Consider the following 11,916-nt stretch of genomic DNA (forward strand, 5'->3'; position numbering starts at 1 on the left):
TTGTCTATGGAAAACACTCTCCATAGTCTCCCACTGTTCATAGCTACTGGAAAAGCTGCCAGTTTGCGCAGAGGGCAGCACCACTGCAGATCATCTAATAGTATACTACTAAACACTCTCACTTAGACCTTCATGAGACTTTTCCCCTACTCCTTCCGATCTACTAAGGATCTGGTATAATAGATAGGGGTTTCCCTGTCATTTCTGTTTATAGCCTCATGAATATAGGCATCATGAGACAGTGCAGGCTTAGTTTCTGATGTCACAACAAGGGGATCCAGTATTTGTCAGCCTGGGGAGACATGACTGACAAACCACTATGCTGTGCTAGAGATGGTTTGCACTTGTCACCACTTGGCTTCTGGATACTGGCAAAAACTTTATCTACCCCCATAGTGCCTTTTTTAGCTGTGCCAAGTTGTTAAACCCTCCAGCATAACAAAAATCACTCACGACTACCTAAAGGTACTGCAGCTCAGCGCTAGAAGTTTAAATAAAAAACTGCACTCCCTGGAAGCACTCCTCACCTTGGAGATTGCAGACATATGTGCAGTCATGGAAACATGGTTCAGAACCATGGACAGCACTCCGGCTTTCAAAAGGTACAATGCCTTTCATACATTTCAATCCCCCTCGGCTCAGGATAAAACAAAGAGAGTGTCAGCATTAATAAAGGCAAGTACACTGCTAGACTGGTTCAACAGTATGGCTCATTTGAACTGCTCCATGCCAAACTAACCATAGGTGCAACCTCCTGTCATATCATTGCTAGCTACAGATCCCCTAACATGAGTCTGGAAAACCACACCTCCTACCTAAACCTACTTGAATCTCTTAACATTCAGTCTAACACCATACTTATGGGTGACTTCAGCTACCCTTCCATAAACTGGGAGACTTATATGACTCCTAATTCACCGGCATAAAGTTTTTGGACTTTGGCAATGCAAACACCCAGGAGGAACTAGTTATCTGCTCAGCTAGAGGTACAAATGTCTTATATCTAGTACTCACAAACATGGGGGATGCTGCTCCCTTCCATGTGTTAACTCCTCCCTGGTAAGATCTGACCACAAAATAATCTCCTTTAGTTTTAATACTAACCTAGAACCCCCATCAATATCCACACCTGTTAAGAACCTTTTAAGGCCAATTACCTCAAACTAAGTGACAGCTTCTAAACCTGGACAACAACGAGGCCTACTCTGAGGTGTACACAAAAGCACTGTACCACCACATTCATAGCTGCATAGAGAAGGCAGTACCTGCCCGAGTCAAAACTATGATTACTTGCAAAAATAGACCACACTAGTGGACCTAACATAAGTAGACTATTCAACAAAAGGAAAAATCCTCCCCATAGCCAAGAAGGAACAGACAAAACAGTGCAAAAAGACACTCACTTGTCTAAACAAACAAATTCGAGAGATGTTCAAATCTGTCAAAGCAAACTATGAGGCAAAGACAGCCTCCCAGGTGAAAGATACCCATATGGCTTTTTAATTATGTTCACAACCTCAGGGGAGACACTCAGCAATGTGCCAGGTTAATCATGAATGGCAACACCTAGACCCACCCTGAAAGTATATCAAACATCTCCCCCCATCACCTCCTACTACACACAAAGAAATACACACCACCATCTCCCTACTGGTCATTATGAGGGAACAGTTCCTTACTGCACTTGCTAAAGCCAAAAACACAGCCTTCAAGGGTCCTGACAACATTCCAGGAAGTTTCTTAAATGGCTTAAAACAGAATCTATCAGGGCTTCTAGAAACCCCTGCCCTTCAGACAGGTTTTGTCCCAGAGGAATGGGGGACTGTAACTGTCACCCCTCTGCACAAGGGTGCCCATCAACTGACCCAGGGAAAACTACAGACCCATAAGCTTGACCAGTCTTATATGCAAGGCCATTGAGAAAATTATCATGGACCTGATCAATAATGACATAGGAACTCTCCAAATTGGACTAGAGCCAGTTTGGCTTTGTCAAAGGGAGGTCTTTCCTGCTCAATCAGGTGGACTTCTTTAAGAAAGTCACCAGGGCCATGGATGAGGGTAAAATGTTACACACTGCTTCTTTAGCCCTGGACAAAGCTTTTGACACAATCCCCTACTTGGGGATCATAGACAAACTTACTGAGTTAGACATAAACCCCTGCATCATCAGATGGATAGCCTCAAACAGTATCTCAAAATGAACTGGCTCTGCCCGTGTACCAATCCTGATTAAGTTAAATACTGAAAAGAGAATCTCTAAATATCAAACAGGTAACTATTTCACCAAGCTCTGTATGCTTTCTAATGTCTCCTGCCTTTAACTATGTCTGATCATGTGAATTGTGTATCCCTGTTAGGGAACACCATAAACCATTGTACATACTCACTTTGTTTTTTATTCTTTGTTGTAAATGTTGTTTTTATACTTTTTTATATTTTATATTTTTTAAATGTTATCTTTGTAATTTGTCTAATTGGAGCTTTTCTCCCCGGGCCTCCACTGAAAATGGACATATATCCAGTTGGACTATCCCGGTAAATAAATGTAAAATAAATAAATAATAGCAAACTGTCTCACTGACAGGACACATGTTGTCCAGACAGGTAAATCCACTTGTGATAAGAAACCTGTTACTAGTGGTGTCCCACAGGGCTCAGTGTTGGGACCCCTCCTGTTTGGTATGTACTTTATAGTTCTCTTAGGTGAAGGCCACATTATAATATCAGTATCACACCCCTAAAAGTAGACCTAGTGGTGAGGGACCTAAGAACACAGACATATAGTAACCTAAACTTTGACCACCAGGTAGCAGCAGTAGTGAGGAAGTCCTTCTGTGTTGCTCAACTCATACGTATAGCCATGGCATCAAGATCAAAGGAAGTCATAGTTCCATTGTACTCAGCCCTCATCAGGTCCATAATTGAGTACAGTGTCTCCTCCTGCATGTACCTAACTAAGCACTTACATCAAAGAGTGGCCCCAGAGGTTTCTCACTAAAAAAATACAAAGCATAAGACACATGTCTTATGCAGACTGATTAAAAGCCCTATCCCTTTACTCCATCTCTTATAATTTATTGAGAGGTGACTTATGCCTAACCTACAAGGTATTCTCTGATCCAGCCCTGATGAAAATGTTATATATTCTCAAGAAAAATTATACAAGGGTTATGCATTCTATGGACCTGAACCTTATGTGTGACTCTAACAGAATTTGCTGGAGAGACAGATTTGTATCCCAAAGGCTACCTCACAAATGGAATAAACTTCCCATCTTCATAAAACAAAGCCCGTCCCTCACTCTCTTCCAAAAGAATCTGGATAAATAGATGGGGAAACATAAATTTACTATGGGTGTACTGCCCATGTCCCTTATGGACAGAGGTAGTCTGTAAAATTACTTAGGGCTTTAAAACCCAATGACTCACTACCCTGACACTACCCCATCCCATATTTGGGGAATTAAGATATAATACTGTCATCTCCTGGGTATTATTGGCTAGGCTTGTGAAGGCAGTTGTGCCATTAGCCCAGGAATCACCTATGAACCCATGATATACGCAGGATAAAGAAGGAGACAGAAACTAATAGATGGCCAAATGCATAATAATGAAGAAGCATACTATAGCTCACCACAGACAGAGAAAGTGCAAAGTTATTGAACAAATACTTCAAGTTATCATGAAAGAGCAAGTGTTATGTTGGAAGGGAGGAATGGAAAACTAGAAACAGAAGTGGCTAAACAACAGAGTTGAGTAGGAGGATTTGTAGGTGAAATGCTTGGCCTAAACATGATGATGCTCAAAAATAAGACAGAATGTACCCCTAGGTAAGATGGAATGTAACCCTAGGTAAGACGGAATGTACCCATAGGTAAGGTGGAATGTAGCCCTAGGAAATATGGAATGTACCCCTAGGTAAGGTGGAATGTAACCCTAGGTAAGATGGAATGTACCCCTAGGTAAGAGGGAATGTTCCCCCAAGGTAAGAAGGAATGTACCACTTAGTGAGATGGAATGTACCCCTAGGTAAAACGTAATGTACCCCTAGGTAAGACGGAATATAACCCTAGGTAAGATGGAATGTACCCCTAGGTAAGGTGGAATGTAGCCCTAGGTAAGGTGGAATGTACCCCTAAGTAACATGGAATGTACCCCTGGGTAAGATGGAATGTAACCCTAGGTAAGATGGAATGTACCCCTAGGTAAGACGGAATGTAACCCTAGGTAAGATGGAATGTAACCTTAGGTAAGATGGAATGTACCCTAGGTAAGACGGAATGTACCCCTAGATAAGATGGAATGCACCTCTAGGTCATTAAGAGTTTGGCCGATGTGCTGGAAGCTCCTCAATGGTTGTCCTTAACATTACAATAGACATTGGACAATGATGTGAAGACTTGGAAGCAGGAAGACTCCAGGAGACTACGGGCCTGTTGGCCTAACAGCAGAAACAGTAAAAGTCATGAGCAGTCTTCTCAGGGAAAGTGCAATTACTTACTTGACAGAAACTGTAGAACAGAGTGTATGTGCTGTATCTTTAAGGAGCATATCAAGGACTGAAAGTGCACATATAAATAACAGGCATGTACTATTCCCAGTGCAGCCAGAGAGTAAGCATGTATAATTGCAACAGCTAGTTTGTATATAAGTTACCTAAGTTAAAGTCAGCAAACTTCTACCGTGATGTGTTTGTATATAATAAAGCTGCTTGAACAGAACCCATGCAGACTCTTCTATTGTATCCTAAGTAGGAGAGCGACATGGTGTCAGAACCAGTATTCCAGAGATTAATATTCGGAGCCATGAGGTGCAGAAACAGAAATGACAGTAAAGGTAAACTAACAGAAACAAGCAAGGAAAAGAGCCAAGAAAAAATCTAAGGTAATGAAAACTTGCATGAACAGCTTACTTTATAGAAAAGATAAAACAGAGCATTACAGGGGCACAAACCACATTATTAAACAAGCATGAGGCACACAAGTTTTATTAATTAAGCAAAATATTTAAAATTAAGATATTTGATGAAACAATTATCAGAAAAGCAAAACTGGTATGTTTAAAGCAAAACGTGTATGTTTAAATCAAAATAGGCATGTTTAGAGTAAAACAAGCACAAGAAAAGTACATTGGGCACGAAAAGAGATTAAATGAGCAAAATGAATATAATAAGGGCAAAAAGGCCATCTTAGGCATAAATAAAGCAAGGCTACTGCATGTTTTTGGCAAAGTGCTATGTTTTGGCATAACTATGACTTCATATTATATCAATGGCATAATTAGAGTTATTCAAAGTATCTCAAAGTGTGTAAAAGTGCTTACAGTGTGTGCTTATTACTGTGCATGTATTCTGAAGAGTATATATGTGTGCAAAGTGCAACTATTTCATGAAGTACAGTCAAGGTATAGCCATTTTGAAAAGTTTCTTGTGCTGGGTGTGTCTATTCGCAAAGTGCCTCCATTACGGAGTGTTTCTTGCACTGTAAACAATTATCTAGCAAGCGATCACCATTTTGGGAAATTTTCAGCATGCTGTGTACTGTTTATTCGCATAATGCAATTACTTCGAAATGTTTCTTACTCTGAGCTTCTTCTGCCCAGTTCATTCACATCATAGAGTCATTTGAAATATTTCTTATACTGATAAGAGGTGATTTCTTGCACTACAGCAATTTCAAGAGTATTACAGTGCCTGAAAGACTTATTTCGCAAAGTTCATTTATTCAGAAGCTTATTGTGCTATTGGGCAAAGTCACAAATACTGGCATACATTTCTGGCATATGTGTATGTGTGTGTGTTCGTGCATATTTGCAAAACCCTTCTCTGGTATGTGTTAATATGGCAGATGGATTTTGAAAGCCCTTACCAATTGTATTTGATCAGAATGTTGCAGAGAATTGGAGAATATATGTGCAAGAGTACAATATTTTTATAGAAGCAGCTTATTCTGACAAAGATGCATGCACCAGGGCATTCATTTTGCTAAACCTTGCTGGGTCAGAGGCCATTGAAAGAGAGCATTCATTTGTGTATGCACCAGTGTATATGAGGGAGAAGGTGAAAATCATCATATTGTTGTACAGGCTGAATCAAGGGAAGAACCTGAGTGTTTGAAGTGCAAATTCATGAAACGGTGGAACCTCCAGACAAATATTACATTAGAGGGGCATTTGTTTTACACAAGAGATCAGAAACCAGGGGAAACTTTTGTAGCTTGTATTACTAACCTGAGAAACAAAGCTAAAATGTGTCAGTTTGGTGACTTAAAAGATGAGTTAATAAAAGACAGGTTCATGTGTGGTATTATCTGTGATGCTGTGAGAAAGATTTTGCTTTGTGACAGTGATTTAATGTTGAGTAAAGCCATAGAGATTTGTCAAATCCATGAAGTTACGGAAAAACACACAAGTATGCTTGCAAGTGACAAGAACATAATTTCAGCAGGCTCCAGAGCAAATGCATATAGCATGCATCACATGGCAAACAGAAGTAGGGCCTAAGCACTTGGCAGCCACAGTCCCTGCTGGTTCACCAAGGACATCATATAGTTTTCCAGCAAGTTGTAAGAAAGGAGCATGCTCGGTGCAGTACAAAACTGAATCAGCAAAGCCCAAGTCCAGCTTTATGGTTAACTGTCGCAATTGTGGTGCCATTCATGAGTCTAGAAGAGAGTAATGCTCAGCATCTGGTCGGCAATGTCACAAGTATAAAAAAATGGAACCATTTTCAAAAGTTTTGCAAATCGAGTAAACCCCACACAGTTATAAAGAAAGGTCACTCAAAAAAGTAAATTAATCAGGTAGGGTTGCAACAGTCTTACTTTCTGTGTAGGTAGTGTATCAGTAACTGGTGAGAGAGTTGATGAGGTGAATTTGTTGGCAAACTGAAGTGTGTTGTACTATCCAGATCAATGATAAATATACCAATCTTAAAGTAGACACTGGTTCAAAGTGTAATGTTATATCAGCAGACACATTTGCTAAAGTGAGTACTAATGAGCAACTCAATGTGGCCAGTAGCACAAAACTTGTTGCTTATGGAGGTGAAGAAATTCAAACCAAAGGCTCAGTAATGCTTTCACATTATTTGAAGTTTGAAGACCTATGCAGTCATTACTGGGTCACAGAGACAGTTTGAGAATGAATCTGCTTTCTTTTACCAAAGAAGTTCGTCATAGAAGTGCATATCCTAGTTCCAACTTTTCTGAAGCCATTTTCTCAGGGTATGCTGATATTTTTGATGACAAGTTGGGCAAACTTCCAGTTGTGTAGTCCATGAAGTTAGACTCAGAGGTCACTCCAGTAGTCAGACCAGCAAGAAAAGTTCCAATAGCTATGCAGGATAAAGTCAAAGCTCATTTGGATAAAATGGTGCAGCAAGGTGTAATTTGTCCAGTTACAGGACCAAATGAATGGGTGTCATCCATGGTAGCAGCTCATAAAAAAGGCTCAGATGAAATCACAGTATGTATTGACCCAAGATATCTAAACAAAGCATGAGAGAGACTGCATCATCCAATGTGCACAGTCGAAGAGGTCACAGCTCTGATACAGAATGCCATTGTTTTTTCTGTCTTGGATGCAAAAGGTTATTTTGGCAAGTGATATTTGATAGCAAGTCCACATTACTAACTGCTTTTAGAACCCCATTTGGCAGATACAGATTCCTAAGGATACCATTTGGAATAAATTCTGCAAATGAAGTCTTCCAGTGTGCAATGGAGCTCATTTTTTCAGGTTACCCTTGTACCATAATAGTAGATGATTTATTGTATGGAGACAATGGTAAAGCAGAGCATGACAGAAACCTAAAGAGAGTTCTAGACAGAGCACATGAAGTGAACTTAAAGCTCTATCCTCTGAAGTGTAAATTCAGACTTCCAGAAGTTACATATGTAGGTCATTTATTCACCAACACTGGCTTGAGACCAGACCCGTCCAAGCAAGCAGCTATTCTTGAGATGCCAGCACCAGATAATATTCAAGCTCCACTGCATTTCCTAGGCATAACCAACTATTTAGGCAAGTTTATACCAGATTTTAGTGAGTTGACAGCACCTTTAAGAGACCTGAAGTGCAAAAATGTTACACAGTCTTGGTTGAACAGCACCAGAAGGCATTTGAAGACCTTAAGCAGAAAATTGCCACCCCACCTACATTAAGATGCTATGATGTCAATAAACCAGTCACTCTTTCCTGTGATGCTTCAAAATTTGGTCTTGGTGCAGTTATTCTTCAAGAGGGCAGACCAGTAGCCTATCCATCTAGAACTTTTACCCAAATTGAAATGAAATGTGCTCACATTGAAAAAGAACTTTTGGCAATAGTATTTGCATATTCAAAGTTTCATGATTATATCTATGGTCAAACTATTTAGATTGAAACTGATCACCAACCTCTAGTTAATATTCTAAAGAAGACTTTGCATTCAGCTCCAGTGAGATTACAAAGAATGATGCTCAAACTGGAAAAGTACAACTTCAAAATGGTCTATACAAAAGGCAAACTACTTTATCTGGCTGATACCTTATCCAGATCACAAAGAAATACAACGAAACAGCTTGACACTGAGAATTTTGACTTTGAAGCAATGGAAGTGCATAATTTCCTACCACGAGACTTGATGTGCTGAGAGATCACACAAAGACTGATCCAATTTTGCAAAAGCTGAACCACTACATTAATGTTGGATGGCCATCAAAGCAATATAGTGCACCACCTGAAGTGAAAACCTATTTTCCTTACAGAGATGAGATGTTGATGGAAAATGGCATTATTTTCAAAGGCCCTAAAATTGTTGCTTCTGCTTCCTTACAACATGAATATATCCAGATTTTGCATTGTGGTCACCCAGGTTCAGAATCTACTAAGAGAAGGGCAAGGGAACTAACTAGTATTTTAGCCTTCAATACTGAAAGACGTTGATAAAGTACTTTCTTCTTGTTCAGTATGCAATAGTACTAAACCACATCTGCAAAGAGAACCACTTCAGCTAAGTCCAGTTCCTGAACTACCTTGGCCAACGGTACCCAATGATATCTTTCACTGGAACAATCAGTATTACTTGGTTTTGGTGCACTCTTATTCGAACTGGTTTGAGATTGATCTACTACCTAATCTCACATCCACTACTGTTATTACTAAGTTGAAATGTTATTTCTCAGTCCATGGTAGTCCACACAAAGTTATTTCTGACAATGGTGCTCAATTTACTTGTCAGTTATTTCAGAAATTTACAAGAGAATGGGACTTTGTACGTGTCACTAGCCGTCCTGAATATCCACAGTCAAATGGACTAGCTGAACGTGCAGTGCAGAGTGCAAAGTAATTACTTGAAAGGTCAAAGAGTGACAGTACCAATGTCTTTTTGAATTTACTTATCTCAGAAATATACCCCATGACGATATACTTGACTCGCCTGCTTACAGACTTCTATCCAGGCAAACCAGAACAACACTACCTATTAGTTCTAGCCTAAAGCTAAGAATAGCAGAACCATCAAAGTGCACTTATTCAAAATGCGTTCTATCCAGAAGTCTGGTTATGATAAATTGAGCAGATGTCTTCATCCTTTGAAAGAAGGAGAGACAGTGAGGATACAAACAGTGAAAGGTTTTGACCAAATTGGTCAAGTTACAGGTATATGTACTGAGCCGAGATCCTACTTTGTAGAATATGAGGGTGTGCGGTACAGGAGAAATCCCAGACATCTTCTTCCTGTACCAAAATCATTATCGTAACATTGTTCCTGTGATACAGACTCTAGATCTCTGAGCAAGTCAGACATTGTTCCCATCCCAGAACATGTTTCAACCTCTACTTCCATTCCTGAGGATGTTCCAGATATTCCCAAGGTTAAACATTCAGCAAAGATAATTCAATTTGCTAAATCTAATTCTCAGTTTTATGTCACATGATTTGGTCAAATTTCGAACCCCAGTGTGAAATACACAGCAACGTGGACATAACTGTATATATGAATCTAGTTCTGTATAAGTGCATAACAAATAACTATTTGTGTTATCTGCATGCCAAATGAGATTCATAGCATTGCGTGTTCTATTTCTCAAAGAGAGAGGATGTAGAACATAGTGTATGTGCAGTATCTTTAAGGACCATATCAAGGACTGAATGTGCACATATAAATACCAGGCACGTGCTATTCCCAGTGCCATTTTGAGAGTGCAGCCAGAGAGTGAGCACGTATGATTGCAATAGTTAGTTTGTATATAAGTTACCTAAGTTAAAGTCAGTAAACTTCTATCGTGATGAGTCTGTATATAATAAAGCTACTTGAACAGAACCCACAAAGAATCGTCTATTGTATCCTAAGTAGGAGAGTGACAGAAACCATCTATAGAGCAACAACCAGCATGGGATCATGGGTAGAAGGAACTATCAGCTAAACTTTATTAGCTTTATAACCATGTCACATGATAATTTGATAGTGGAGTACTAAAAAATATGGTGAAACTGAATTTCACCAAAGTTTGACTTGGGAAAGTGTCATGAGTGAGGAAATGAACTGTGACATCACTGAATGTTAGGAAGCAGAAAATGCAAGTGATAAAGTGAGGAACTAGTACAGTGACTAGAAGAGTGCCTCAGGGGTGCATCCTGTGTCCAGCAGTTTTAAATGTGTTTGTCTCAAAACATATCTGAGGGGAACAGAAAACAAGATCAGACTCTTAAACAATGACACAAGGATAGGTGTAGTATAGTGGAAGATGGAGGATGTCTAAGGGTTTAGAAAGCTTGATTACATGGGTAGACTTACCATAATGGTTAAGGTTGTCTTCCATGCATTATGTATAAGGTTTGAGTCTGACCTCTGGCCAGTGCCTCTGTGGAGTTTGCATGTTCTCTCTGTGTCTCTTTGGGGTTCCTCAAAAACATGCTGGTGTTTCCACCTCAAACTCACCTAAGAATGGAGCTGTGGGCAGCAATGTAGACTCTAGATAGTACCTATTGGGGAAGAGTTGCATAGACCAACCTCTTTTGGGCATCAACTGTGGTGTGCAGTATCCTCTAGACAGGAAAACACAGATCACAGACTGTGGACAGTGGCAGGGGGAGGGTGCTAGCCACTTGACAGAGGGTGGTGTAATGGTTAAGGTGTTTACCTTACAAACACAAGGGTCATGGTTTGATTCTCAAATGGGGTAATTGGCTAGGCTTAAAATGGCTCACAAGGGCAGTTAACCTAGTACTAACCTATGAACCTATAATAATTGGCTCTAGTTGATCTGGTCACATTGACTAATGTTGGCAAAAATGGGCTGGTTATTTGTCATACTCAGGTCTACTTCAAGGTCCCATGCCAATGGTGGGAGGGGTCTCTGTGACCCTATTGACAATAAGCAGCTGGTGTCCAGTTGCCCAGCTTGGGCTAACTGAGATAGCTTTTTTGAGCGAAACTTGCCAAACATGAACTAAGAATTGCTACACTCACTGTAGGTTTACTGATGCAGCTTGGAAGTGGATGACATGAAGGCAAGGAAGAGGCCAGACATCCTCTGTATCCAGGAAGCAAGATGGTAGGTCAGTGAAGCAAAGCCACTTGACTTGGGATCCAGGGTCTACCACTCAGATGGAAGACAAACTAGAAATGGTATGGGGATTGTGGTGAGGAAGAGGCTTCAGAAGACAGTGAAAGATGTCATCAGAATTAGAGACAGACTCGTGGCAATCAGACTCCAATATAATGATAGGGCCCTATTCATAATTTCAGCCTAGGCCCTATAGTACGGCTGTGATAATGAGGAAAGGAGTGCATTCAGTAAGCAATTACATGACCTACTAGACAAAGCAGGACATGATGACTTGATGTTGATAATGGGGGACCAAAATGCACATATCAGGACAGACAGACCACAATATGAGGACTGCCTGGGTCCATATGGGTGAGGAAACA

The sequence above is a fragment of the Protopterus annectens genome, chromosome 4.part0, assembly GCF_019279795.1.
Source record: "Protopterus annectens isolate FY-2018-M chromosome 4.part0, PAN1.0, whole genome shotgun sequence".
Taxonomy (NCBI): Eukaryota; Metazoa; Chordata; order Ceratodontiformes; family Protopteridae; genus Protopterus; species Protopterus annectens.